Genomic DNA, 14,983 nt, shown 5'->3' with positions numbered 1-14,983 from the left:
AACTTGGCCTACCATCTTGGGCTGCATGTTTGCTTTTTTCCTTCAGAGGCTCTATTACTTAATTCTTAATTCCTTATTTGCAGTTTATTCAAAGTGGCATCATCAAGTAGTTGATGAATTTGCACCTCCCAGTGTCCACCCCACATCAGTATTCTTAGTGAAATGCTGCAAACTTCTGCTAATGTGGCCTCTGCTTTCTGTCCCTCCAGCCTAAGATTTTTCTGTTCTCTTGAACAACTGCCTTCTGTTTGGAACATTGGTGCCCTCCCCTTTTCACTGTGTTCATGGAAAGTGCATTTCAAATCTTTCTAGTGGGGAAAGAGCCACTTTTTCTTAGGATATGAAGAGAAAACTGATCTTGCATTGCACACACACCCCTAGAAGTGGGAAGCCAGGCTAACTTAAGGGCTTGCTGCTTACTGGCTTTACACTTTGGAGTGTGAAGCAAGAGGTGGGGAATTCCTGACCTGCCTCCTGCTGATTGCCTTGATTGCTTCTAGGGCTCCCCTAATAGGTATGACTCCATAGTGGATTGTCCTTGTAATTGAATCCTAACGTAGCCAACTCTACATTTATGAATCATTTAAAATGTAATTTCAGCAAAATGGCATCATGAAACTGGGGCCTTGTAAAGAATTGCTGATAAGAGAAAACAGGGTTTGACTGGAGCCTCCATGGTCTTTGACTCATGTTTGAATCACACCCACTCTATGTTCCCGAAGCTGGCATCCTCTCAATTCAGCTTTCTTAAGGTGAGTACTGAAAACTGTGTTCATTCTAGTCTTAAGCTCTTTGCTCTGAACTTAGGATCACAACATCTAGCATAGCTTCTTGCTCTTTCTTTGCCTTCTATCTTGTCAAATGCACAATTACAATTAGTATGTCATGGTTAGGAACATAGGATTACAAACTTTGATGGTTCTGTATGAAAACCAAGTGTCTGGTTCAGGTCACCTCACACAGGGACTTCTTTAGAGACATTTAATTTCTACTATGACATTTGAGAAGTACAGAAACCTTCCTTTTGCTGACTTGCAAATGGCATATTCCTCAGCAAAACAAAGCATCCACAGGTTCCTGACAAGGAGCCTCCACAGGCTACAGGTTTGAATTAGTCCCCTACAGTGGGCCAGGATCCAGATGATGAAACCTCTACCCAAATGCCAAGATGCTCACCTTCTAGGAACCTTCAAGGAAGATGTTCATAAACTGACACTTCTTTTACAGCCTCTACAGAGCTTGCTGAGGCAAAGGGAAAGTCATCCAGCCTAATGGCCTCTGATCAGTTAAGCTCCTGCCCCTTGTCTGGCATTGTAGACCTTTCCATGGCAATGGGCCACACTGCAGTTATCCAGGTAGACTGCAGTGCCAGGATTCTGCATGCCTGTCTAGTGGAAAGACAGTGGTTCACAGTGTAGACATGGATGTTTAGAAGAATCGTGCCTGAAGGGAGCATGGATACTCACTCTGCTCTGCACTGGGTACTACACACACACACACACACACACACACACACACACACACACACAATTCCAACTCTCCTGGAATTTTGTCTCTCTCCTGAAGAGGAATGAGTAGCTGATTGTGATGGGATAAGCACAGACTCTGAATGTAGACACAGAAACTCTCTGATTCAATTGTACCCTCAATTTGGCAGATATCTTAACCACTTTGAGCATTCATTTCCTTATCTGTAAAATGCGATCATTAGAGCTAATTCTTAAAATTGTTCTAAGATTTAAATGTATGGAAATAGATAAAATAGTTCCTGGCACACAGTAGGAGTCAAGTAAATGTCGCTGTTATAGTGATGGTTGTTTGGGAGACCAGCATCTTGTGTCTCCTCGCACCTTTGCCTTGGCCCACATAATAAGCATTTTGCCAATCAAAGTCCCGAAGAAGAAGCACCTGTCCATCTCTCCCTACCTCGAGTTCTTTCCTGAAATAACTTACCTGATCTGGGATACTCGATGAGGAAATGTTTCTACTATTCTTGGCCTCATTTTTGAGACCCTACCAGTTAGAGCCATTCACATTCTTTTTCTGCCTTAACTCTCTTATTTTGTAAACCAGTGAGTCTAACCTGAAGCTGGATTAGTTATCACTGTTCTGGGGGCAGTCTTGAGACTGTCTTTCTCTCTCTTTGATTTGCAATCTGTGGATGCTGGGTGCTCTGTGACCCTCCACTCCTTAGGTTGGATAGGTATCTACTCTATAGATCCAATTGTCCTCATACCAGACCTCTGTGACCAGAACTAAAAGAATGCAGTAAGAAGCCCCTTCTTTGTTTCAATCTTAAGTTCAGCTTTACCCACATTAAAGCTGACATTAAATTTTGATCTTCATCTAATTTTTCAACATGAGCATTGGAGAAATATATGATTAAATTAGCTTCCCCCAATTTCTGACACCACTTTAAATAGTAGAAATATTAACCTATTCCCTTGGCACACCAATTTCTAATCTGTGGATTTGCTTATCCATCTATCTTCTCAGCACCTGCAAATGGGTCCTGTCCAAGGCCACAGAGCTGCCTCAGCAGTTTTGCCTTACCTGACTAATCCCACACAGCTTCAGAAATGCCTGCTGGTGCCTTAGCCATGACCCAACTGCCCTCCTATTCCTTACACCTGCCAATTTTTCCTCACCCCCAGCTGTTCTAGTTCTTTGATTGGAAATCTGTTACTAAAGGCCACCCCTGACTTGGCAACTCCTCTTAAATGTGCCAGGTTCTCTCAGGAACTTTACTATTACTCAAAGATGAGAGCTTATATGACCACATCCCCACCTCCTGATGGTACCAGCAATCCTCTTCTTTTTGCAGATGGGTAACAACCCCATATGCCTCTAGCAAGAGAGAGACTGGGTCTTTTAGAGTTGTAGCTCTCAGTGTGAGATTACATATATTGTTCTTGGAGTTGGCATAATTCTGTGAATTCAAGGAGAACCCTTGTTTTACCAGTTATAGCCACATAGAAAAATTAATAGGCTGTGATTTATTGAGTACAGGCTGTGTGCTAAGCATTTAATGTATGACTTAATCCTTACCAAAAAAGTCACAAGAAAAAAAAATTCCCATTTGTTGATGAGGAAACAGAAAATCACAGAATTAGGCAACTTGCTCAAAAATCACAGAAAGAATAGGATGGGGGAGTAAAATTCAAATTGGAGTTTGGCTGACTCTTCCAAATTTGTCCTCTTCCAAGTTCAGGACATTGATGCTCACACAGGCCTCCTATAGGAAGTACTAAACTATGATACAAAAATCATAATTTTTCTCTTTCCAGATATCTTGGGGGTCACTATTTTTCCCGCATGCCCTTGCTAGGCAGACAGGTGAGCATCCATATGGACAGAAAGATCCTGTGACTATCCAAATCCAGTGATGGGAATTGGAGATGTGGAGGAGCCTAATCAATGAAGTCTTCTCCAATTTGGATTTTAACAATTCCAGAAGTGGATACTAAAAGACAAATGGTACTTATAGTATTAGATGTATTGTCCAAGATATGGGATTTCAAATGTGTCACACTGAAGAACATAGCTGGGAGCTGAGCAGAATGAGATTTCCTACTCTCTGCCTCCTTCACCTCAGCCTAGATCTGGGTCTCACTTGGGGGAAAGGATGATATTACACAATGAATTCCAGGCCAACTTGCCCTTCCAGCTGCCTGGGAGCCTACTTCATATCTTGTCAAATGCAGGAGAAAGACAGAGGCAAGGAACAGAGATATGGTTGGTTGCTTACCAAATACCAGCCAGAAGCACAGGCAGCCTCTATACACAGACTTGGAGCAGGTCTAAACCAGTGGGGAAAACAAGAAGGAAAAGGTCAGCCTTGTCCTCTTTCTAACTCAGGGTCCAATCCTCTGGTGATTGTAGCTCAGTAGAAGTTAGAATCTCCCCGTCTCACCACTCAGATAAGGGACTCTTCCTTCCTCCTGTATGTAGGAACTGGTGTGAGAGTGGAAGGAACTGGCTGTGTTTACTCCTGTATGGCTTCCTGTTAGGAATATCTTCACATGGAAACAAGATAAACAAAAGATCAAGATAATTCGCATCAGCACTAACAGTGCTTTATCCTGTTGGGAATGCTTCAAAGAGAGTTGAAGCAAGGCTCAAGAGGGGAGTAGCTCTAAGCACATGGCAAAGAACAATGCTCTGGTTTGGATCTGGAATGTCCCCCAATGGCACATGTGTAGAAGGCTTGGTCCTGAATGCAGCAATAGTCAGAGGTGGGCTTTGGGGTAGTGATTGGTTCATGAGTTTTCTGACCTCATCAGTGAGTTAATTTTGAAGGCATTATTGGGAGATGGAAAGGTGGGACATAACTGAAGGAGTGGATTTCTTTGGGGACTATATATTGTCCTTGGTCTCTTCCTTTCTCTGTCTCTGATTCCTGGCTGCTATAAGCTGACTGCTTTCCTTTACTGCACTTTTCTACCATGATGTTTATGCCTTGGAGCCAGCCAATCAGGAAGAAACCTCTGAAACCATGAGCCAATTTTTTTCCTCCTTTAAGTTGTTTTTCTCATATATCCATCTCAGAGATTTCATCATAGCAATGAAAGGCGGACTAATGCAAGCTGGGAGTCTGAGATCAATAGCTACCTCAAACTCTCAACACACTGTATTCTCCTTGGGGCTTTGGAACTCTCTAAAGTCCCTGTCTGTGGATGGAGCCATTCTGACATAATCTGCCTTTCCATTATAATGCTCATATAGTTTAGATCACCATATGTCAAATTGGTTTTATTTGCAGACTCGTTTTTCAAACATTTAGGATACAGAAATCTGGTAAAAGCAGAACTTCTGTAGTTGGTATATAGATACATTTGTTATGTGCCAAAATGTCAAGAGAGCCTGGATGTATCAGGGTACACCTATCTGTCAAAGATAGGTATTGAATGGCACAGAATGCAAAGGTGCTCACAGGATGCAAGTAAAATGATTGGATGTCTCTTTCATGTTAAGAATAAAGATGGTACTATACTCGGAGCTTTAATTACCCTTTTTCTCCTGGGATTTTGCTGCTTATCAAAGGATTATTATGGATATTCAAGGGGGTTAGATTGGGAAATAAGAATGGTTATCAAGGTGTGTTTTGTTTATAAAATTAAAATTGGAAAAGGTTGTGAAATATGCAGGGAGGCTTAACCTGGATAAGTTTTTCTAACTTTTGTCTGTTTGAATGAAGTTTTTGCTACTTGTTCCTAAGATGCTGGTAACCTCTCATGTTATTTCCTAAGATTATGCAGGCCAGACTGGCCTCTGCAATTCTGATTGAATTCTTCCCCTAGTTCTCCTTATCACTCTCTGGGAACTAAATTTATATCAATAGAACCCATCATGGCTCCACATGTCTTCAGGGTCTGAAATGGATAGTTGTTGTAATAAGACCTTCCAGAAATGGGCAACAGGTTCAAATATAGAGGAAGGAGGTCACTCAATTCCCAGTAAGCAGATTTTTTTTTAATGCCAAATACTACTATTAACTGACCTTTCAGGTGCCTCGTAGCTTTAACATTCTAGAAGACTTTATCCAGTGCCATTAAGGAAAAAGTATCACTTTCTACAAGAAAAATTGGGACTAAAAGCAAAGCATACACTTCTATATTAGAGTTGGGATCAATACTACTTATAATGATAAATCTAATCAGAAGAACAAAGTAACAATAAAATTCCAGTTCTGAAATTTAATATGTATCACAAAGAAAATTAGTTTCTTTCCACATTATTTCCCATTGCATCCCTTTACCACTTTTTGTTCTAGGAACCCAACTGCTGCATTTAGACTAAAATGTTCAAGTATTCTGCTAAATGAAGCCACAGCTGCTCTGTCAGAAGCATCACATTAAAATGTGTCCAGAAATCATTTGGCAATATTCTGAGGATGACTTCCACTTCATGAGCTACAGAGCCAGCTCTGGGCATCATGAGGATTTTGAGCAGTCCATGCGGTTCATAAAGGGGGACCAGGTAAGCCAGGGGGAGGGCATAACAGAGGCCAGCCGCAGCAGAGCCATGGGGAATAGTGAAAAGACCATGAAAAACAAATTTTTAGAAACAATTGTGTAATTTTTTTCCCCATTTTAAAGTCATTCACATGATTCACAATTCTAAAAGTAAAAAAGAAAAAGAAAAAAAAATAAAAGAATCTCCCTTTCTGGTCTCTCATCACTCAGTTTCCCAGCCAGTAAGTGTTAGCATTTTCTTTATCAAATCAATATGCATATCTCATATTATCCCCCCACCTTTTTTATCTACCTATAGTAATTCACTGTATTTATTATAAATGATATCTCACTGTAGTTTAAACCATACCTTTCTAATTTTGAATGGATTTGATGCTTTAAGAAACATTTGTATTTATTTTCCTGTAAAGTGGTCACATTGTTAGGTTTTTTTTTTCCTATTTTCTATCTTAGTTTTTTTTTTCTTATTTATTAGTGGAAACTTTTTTATGCTGGAAAACTTATCTTTTCTTTGTGTAATGAGTTATAAACACCTCACCCCCATTTTGTTGACTTTTGTTCATGTTAGGTTTTGCAATATAGAACCTTGTAAGATTTTTTTTTAATAATCAAATTTATCATTTTTAAATGTCTTCTGGGTTTCTAGTACAGTTAGGCCTTTCCTACTCTCAGATTATAAAACCATTCTTCCAGTACTTTAAATGATGTCAGGTTTTACACTTAAATCTTATATTCATTTGGAATTTATTCTGGGTTATTGATATAGAGTTATGACTTTTTTAAAAAATTTGGCCTTGAGGTCTCTCTTTGTAGAATCATATAAGCCAAGAAACTCCCTCCCTATCTTAGAGAGCCGTGACCAGGAGAAAGTTAGATTTGAGTGTTGTTGGTCAGGTGAAGTACTGAGAAGCTGAAACCAAAATGTCAGAAGACATTTTTACTTACAGTTCCCAGAGAGGTTGGGGTCCTGACAAGAGGCTGACTGGAAGATAGGAGGTGGCAGGGAGCTCAGCCAGTGGGTGAGGAATGACAGGAGAGGACCTGTGGGACCAGGCCTTTGCTAAGGTCTGCAGGCATTAACCCTTGGCTTTCCCACAGGGTTCACAAATTAACTGGTTCACAGAAAACACACAAAGGAGGAACTTAATTACTAATGTCAACTCGTAGGTTTTCTTTTGGTCAGCTGCTGTGGAGAATGTTGGGTTTTGGGTAAACTTACCACAGTGAGGTAAGGAACAAGTGGATTATATCACAAACTACCACACAGGAAAAGGAAGTTTTAAGTAGGCCACAGGTAATGGGGTATGACTGGGTTGCAAACAACTTAGGTCAGGCCTAAGAAAGGATGCCGAGGAGGCAACTATATTAAACAAATTTGTGATTCTGGTGTAGATGTTAAATATGGATCCAATTTTATTTCTGTCTCAATGGCTAGCTAGTGTCCCAATTCTACATATTCCATGACTTACATTTCTTCCACTGATTTCAGGTGCCTGAATGTATTGAGTCCATTTCTGGACTTTCTGGTTGGTTCTATGGATCTGTTATTTGGTCCTGTGCCAGTACTATGCAGTTTTAATTATTTTATCTTCATATTTTGACATCTGGTGGTAATCTCATTATCATCTTCATTCCTTCTTCCATCTAAACATCAGAATCATCTTGACTAAAATTCTATTGGTATTTTGCATTGTTGGTATTTATAATTCATTAAATAACTTAGAATTGGCATGTCATAATATAGTCTGAGGACTATACTATTAGAAATGACATATTTTGATAAAGCAGGGGAAAAGTAGATTCCCTCACATGCCAAAAGTATCCATAGGAGAAATAAAAAAAATATATAATCAGAACTTTTTCTAGAACCACCTTTTCAAAACTGCTTATGAAAGGCCCTTTGCATAGTAATAATAGCAGAAACTACAAAAGGTGTCAAAAGTGTTGGATAAACATTGTCTACTCTATTACCCCTTGGAGATTTATGAGAAACCATAAATAATTTGATGAGCCAATGGACTATGAAAAGTCCTAAAAAAGATTACTGATTATCTGTGTTTACCATGTTGCTCACCAAACTTGTTTCGCCATGGAATCCTCTCTCCCCAAAATAACTCTGAATATTCCACAATGCTCTCAGGAAAATTCAGATTGGAGGCCCTCAGAGTCAGGGAAACTCTGCATGTAAGATTCTTTTCTACATTGTCATTCATTGTTCTAAGGATTAATAGGCTAAGAATCTAGGAAATAGTATTTAGGAAATTATTTTTGCATCTTTAACTACATCCTCCCTCTTCCTCCCTCCTCCTCCTCTTACTCCTCTTCATCTATTGGTCTCCAATGTGAATTTTCTAAGTTAGAATGAAACTACATGTTTTACTCCAGCTTTCATTCTTTCACTCAGTATTTAGTAAATACCTATTATGTGAGTAAAGAGGGGCCTCTACTCCAGGGCTAGGTGATCTGTGAAGTTGAGCCTCTGGGTCCCCCTCTTTCTGCATCACATTAACTAAGAGCTATTGAGATATTTATAAGAATAATTTCCCTGAAAACTATCGTGTTCTATGTGGAAAAAATCATAATCCTGGGCCTCCAGCAGCACCGTCTGTGTTCCAGAAAATGACTGTGACATAACAGTCTGATTCCAGGCAACATGAGGCAGCAGGAAAAAAGAGAGGAATTCCTGCCAGTGGTGGAAACTTGATTTAAAACACAGATGTTTCAGTGATGTAATTTACAAATGGAAAGGGCACAAAGGTAATTTCAGAAAAGCACAGAAAAAGAGCAGGGGTTCCTATTTAAGTAACAAAATCATCTTCAGGGTAATCTTTCCCCATTATGAAATCTCTTTGAATGAGTACATGGAAAATGAGCAGAGGCAGCATTCTGCAGAGGTTGAGCATCTGTCTTGGCTAGCTGGGCGACTTGATACCAAAACTTCTTTGGGCCCCCGAGATGCTGGAACAACAGCTTTGTTAAAGACATTAGATCTTAAGGGTCAAGCTTTGTTAAAGACATTAGATCTTAAGGTTGGGATGCAAGATTCATTTCTGGCTTTGATATGTATGCTTCTATGTTCTTGATATGAATTTATAAATGGTTCCCTTTAGAGATATATACAAAGATGCAACTGGCCTGGAAATCCTAAGAGAAGTGCTAAAAAGTATCTGGGTTTAATTTTAGCTTTTTAAGTGTGTCTAGGAATGCTTGTAAGAGACCACTCCCCTAAGGACATGGGAGCTGGCTATGGCTGACAACATGGCAGAAACCAGCACATCTAGCTGTTCACATCTGATTGGTCGATCGATTCCTTTTCTCCTGCCCAAATGAGCACTCAACTATATGTCCTGCTTACCTCTCTCCACAATTATCAACATTCAGAAGAGCTTTTTACTATAAAATTTATGTATGATGAAAATCTTCCATGTCTACTAAGTTCTATCCTTGCTCTAGACTAGCAACTGAGAGCTGTGGTTGCCAAAGAGCAAATGTCAATCGTACTGGGCCTTATGTATAATCACAGGATTTTCCTGATGTCCTCTGTGACAAGATATTTTATAATTTCAGAGAAAGGGGGCTGGGGATGTGGCTCAAGCGGTAGTGCTTGCCTGGCATCCTCGGGGCGCTGGGTTCAATCCTCAGCACCACATAAAAATAAAATAAAGATGTTGTGTCCACCGAAAACTAAAAAATAAATATTAAAAATTCTCTTCTCTCTCTCTCTCTCTTAAAAAAAAAATTTCAGAGAAAGCAATTCATTCTCCATGCTAATGTGCAGCAGTGAGAAAAGACGAAAAGTTTAAAGATCTGCAGGCCCAGAGGTTTGTAAGAGGGTGAAGAACCTTAGAGGTCATCTATTCTAGTAGTTTTCAAACAATGTTTCAAGAACTTCCATGGAAGTTTGCAGTTGAATGTATTTACCATATTCTTCCATTCAAAAGTGACACAAATTATTTAGAACAATCGAAAGTGATTTAGACTATCTGAAAATGCAAGGTTAATATTAGCATCAGATATGCCTGGATGTAGGTGCTCAAACTGGCTGAAATAATGTCATCAAGTCACCCCTTCCTGTTCCCTTCACCCCCACCCTTTTTTTTTTTTTTTTTAAGGAAACCGGCTTCCAATTAATTTGTGGTTTAAATTGGTTCTCAGTCTTGGAAAGGAAAATGCATTGTTTTGTAGTTTCAAATTTCAAATCTTACTTATTTGTATACAAATTAGAATCAATGCAGGTTTTTTTTTTTAAAATATCAGTTATTGGCAATAACATTTTTATGGGTGCATTGTAATTATACATAATAGTGGGCCCCTTGTAATTCATTCTTCTTCCATTTTGGAGCCTCATTTTCCATCAGAATCTAGCTCATAAAGCAGCAATTATAGCCAATGGCAGCTCAGCCTTGTTCTACCAGCTGAACAACCTGCCCTTAATGGATCATATGTTCATTCCTAACCCAATCACTGTGACCTCACTTGGTCAGGTCTGGGTCATATTATGCCTCTGGGACTGGGGTGTGGAATTAACCCTGTTTGAGCCAAATGAACTGGGAGGGAGGGAGGGAGAAAGAGAGAGAGAGAGAGAGAGAGAGAGAGAGAGAGAGAGAGAGAGAGAGATGAGAATATGTGTGTGTGTGTGTGTGTGTGTGTGTGTGTGTGTGTGTGTGTGGTGATTCCTCAGAGAAGAGGTAGATTCTGGTGTAAGAAAGGATTTGGGCAGATTAAAAACAGCAGCTGGTCACCTTCTCCAGGACACTCTCAGAGAGAGGGAAGTAGTCAATTATCAGTTCTTGTACTTGCTTCAACCAGACTTCTTTCTTTTCTTTTCTTTTCTTTTTTTTTTGATCTGTTTTATGTATTGAAATTCTATGATAGATGTAATTTGAATAAAGTTATCTGTAATTTGCTGCCAAACCAGAATCTTTAAAAACAACAAATTTAGTTCAACTTCCTCAGTTTGTAAACCTAGCCTCAGAGATGTTACATAATTTTTCTCACGGTCACACAGTTGGTAAAAAAATTGTGATGTTTCATTTCAGAGATATTTCCAAAATACCAAGCAAGGTATTTTGGAAATCTGTTATATAAGATCCTGTTCAAGGCTCTGCATAGAAATACAAGGATGAATATCTCACAGTGCTCACATTAATTCAGGGATGCTACCAAAAAGAAAAATATACACAAAGAGAATCCACAGGAAAAAATGTATGACAATCTGTATTTTTTGAAAATGTCTACAGCAATATCTGTCCTCAGACTCTCTTCAAGAGCTTTCCCACTCCTCATCACAGGATATAATCTATTTCTCCTCCCCTTGAACCTGGCAGACTTGTGAGGCCCCAACAAATAAAATATGGGAGTTCTTTTGAAGCCAAGTGTTTTCTCTCTCTTTTTTTTTTCTCTCTGTTTCTCTGTTTTTCTCTCTCTCTCGAGGTTCATCTTTGGAGAACCCAGCTGATTTCCTATGGGGAAACCCAAACCATCTCACACAGAGAGACCACATGAAGAGGCCTACATGGAAAGGAGCAGAGCCCCCAAGCCAAGAGCCATCATCAATTGCCAGACATTGAGGGGGTGATCTTCAGATGGATCCAGCCCCTGGCGTAGAGTCTCCTTCTTAGGCTCCAGACACTGTGGAGCAGAGACCATCCATCCCCACTGTGTCCCACCCAAATTCCTTGACCCAAAGAGTATATGAGCATAATAAATGTTTTATGCCAGAAAAACTGGAACCAGGTAATTCTGTCTGGATCTTCAAGATGATGTAAGGAACTGGAAATTAGTACTATGAACTACCCCCTCCTCACATAGCAACCCAGTCTCTTTGGCCTGGTGGATCAACATATTCCATCCCCTTGAACTCTGATTGGAGTAGGTACACATACATAACCCAGGGAACTCTGATCAGAGGCTTCCTGGGTTGATAAATGGGCAATGATAGAGGATAGAGGCGGAGGGGGGAAGCCGAGGAGAAAGGCACACACAGGTAGGTCTTACACTTCAAAGGTTCATGGGCTAGAGAAGGGGCTATCAAATGAAAGATGTAGAGAGAGAATTCCAGTAGCCCTAAGTCCCTATTTTAGGCCCTTGTTCCCATGACAAACATGTAGGCCACCCCAATATTCTTTCCAATCACTGAAACCAATAATTTTCCTTTCTTGCATATTGGATTTCTATCCTTTTCCCCCAATAGCTTTGCCTAATTTAAAAGGCTTTGAACTGGGCCTTGGAAGATGATGGGATATTGGTACTCTGAATTGGGAAGAGGCTTAAGAAGGAGGGAACAGTGTTATGAAAGCAGAGCACCATGGCAGCACTAGTACTGACTTGGTAGTCACCCAGTCCTCCATCCAATGCCAGCTACATCCATTATCCATTAAAAGAACTTAGACTTTACCTCCTCAAACTTCAGCTTCCTCACTTTGAAATAAATAAAATAGCACCTAAGGCTTGGAGTCATTTTTTAAGGTTTGGTCACTTACCAACATATCACATTTTATATTTAACCCTTGTTATGTTAAAGCCAGTGCATGTTAAAGCTCAGGTGGACAAGGACACGTGGATATGGATGAAGAACAACACATGGCAGGAGACTGAGAAGAGCTAGAACAAGGGTGGGCCTGACTGTGGAAGACCTGGAATGCCTGACTCTCTTAGGTGGGCAATGAGGAACATAGATATTTTAGCATAAATGTGATTGATAAAATAAATCAATTTTAATGATAGATTCTATTTCAATTTAGCTTCAGCAGTATTGCTTCACTAGTATATCCAGTTGATTTGGATGTAATTGTGGGTTTGGTTCCGAAAGCACAGAGACCCAGATTCCAGGTGTATTCTGTTTTCAATACCCACAAGCACAGGCTCAGCTTTTACTCCCGGCAGATTTGACCTGGATATATAAAACTGATATATATATATATATCAGTTTTCTTTTATTATTGTGAAGAATTGACTCATACTCAAACATTGAGGAGCAAATATACAGTTTGCTAAGGAATTGTAGTGGGTAATATCAATGTCTATCAGATTTCTTTCTCTTCCCTTTTACTGTTTTGTGCTCTGCCCTGCCCTTTGACATTTAATGTGTGGTATCTGCACTTCTTTAGAGCATTTCACTCAGATTACTGGAGACCCTTTTCCTTGTTGCAGAGATTCAGAAATACTCAAGAATTTAGCCCCCTCCCCAACCCCATCGTCGCCAATGGATTGCCAGGCGCAGTAGTACTGAAGTTCAGCCCCTTTGGCCCTGACTGGGGGCAACTCCAGAGTTCCCTGCAGGATCAGGCTGAAGATCTTTGCCTGTGACTTTGCTTTTATTTGACTTTTTCTTCTTTAGTTTTGCTCACTCAGCTACTGGTCTCCCTTGGGAGATTCTCCTTAACGAACTCCTTGCACATGAACACTGGTCTCAGGGTGGGCATTGGGAAAGAGTTTTCTAGGGCAGATGGAGCAGTTTACCTTATACCTCCTACAGCAAATAACTTCAAAGGTGACTTAATGTCTCCACAGACACCTCAGCTGTCTTATTCCTCGAAGGTGTATGTTTCCCCATCTCTCCTTTCTTGCATGCAAGGTCTTGCTTTTATTGGTTCATCCTCTCCCTGAATTCTCTTCCACAGTTTCAAATTCTCACCCCTTTATTTTGCAAAACAATTCTACCTCCTCCGTATCAGCTACCAAGTTGCAACTAATAGGATTCTGAAATTAGTAAGACCATCTCTCCTTAGAAAGCAGTTTGAGGGGCCATTTTTTATCCTAAGAGCATGACTTTCTATATCCTACCCTTTATTTCAAGTGACTTACCAACATATCACATTTTATATTCAGTGAGAGAAATTATCTTGCCAGTTGGGCTAATAACACTTCTGCCCTCCTACTTTGTTATATCTATATGTCTATATCCATCCATTCATCCACCCATCTCTCTGTCAGTCCATCTAAATAGGGAGATAGAAACATTTTCTTATTGGCCTGTGACAAGTACTTCCCAAGCATTCAATTTCTGCACACTTCATAAAGGGTACTGGAATGATTTGAGAATTGAAGAGACTTTCTAGGGATGGGAGAAGAGCTTTAAAAGCGGGAAGTGTTGGGTGGGCAGAAGCTGCTGGTGTGGAGTTTTCAAACTTCTTTTGTCCCCAGACCCCACAGCTTGGATCTGCATGGCTTCCCCCACCATCCAGGCCTGTTTGTTTTCACAGTCCCAGAAGATCTGTTCCAAGTAGTTTGAGCTACACCTACTGCCTCAGGTTTCTTAAGACCTTTCATGGGAAGCTGTGGGCTTCTGGTGCAAACTAATGAGCATTTTCCTACACAAAGCCTCCAATTGAGATTACGAAGTAATTTATTAGGCTCCTACTGCAGTGAGCACACACAGTTCCTGCTTGGAATGAACTAATTAAAAACTTTCCTACCATGTACAATTTCAATTGTGTTAAAAAAAAATGAACAATACCTCAGTGGTAATTTTTCATAGACAGGAAATGATAATGATTTCTAAAAAAAGAAAAATAAGAAGAAAAAAGTGGAAGCCTTACATTGCTTAAATAGACAAAACCAGCATCTGTGGGTTTTGGTGTACAAGAGAGCACTGTTGTCTTTGTGCAGAATAGATTTAATTTCTCACCTCTACCTCTGAATTGATATTCTGAGTTCAATCAATAAAGAGTCAGTATTCCTAATTGTAGATAATAATTGAGTTGAGGTGATTTTGTTTCTGCCTTACAAGGTCTGAGTTCAAGAGTCCTTCTCCCTTCAATTATCCTTCATCTGAGCCACTAATATTTTACCAGAATAGCCTCTGCAGGGTGCCCTGGGAATCTCTCAGGATTTCAAAATTCACCAGTTGTTACTTGTCACTTTGGCTTGACATCAGGCCTTGAACTTCCTATCTGTGTCAAAAAGTTGTTTATAAGCTGCCTAGGTATAGTTTTACCCCAGTGGGAACATTAAAATTTCATCAAGCCTCAAGCATACCCATTCAGATTTGCCCACTGAGAGATAGT

Source organism: Ictidomys tridecemlineatus, chromosome 4 (assembly GCF_052094955.1).
Source record: "Ictidomys tridecemlineatus isolate mIctTri1 chromosome 4, mIctTri1.hap1, whole genome shotgun sequence".
NCBI lineage: Eukaryota > Metazoa > Chordata > Mammalia > Rodentia > Sciuridae > Ictidomys > Ictidomys tridecemlineatus.
This window is presented reverse-complemented; position numbering follows the sequence as displayed.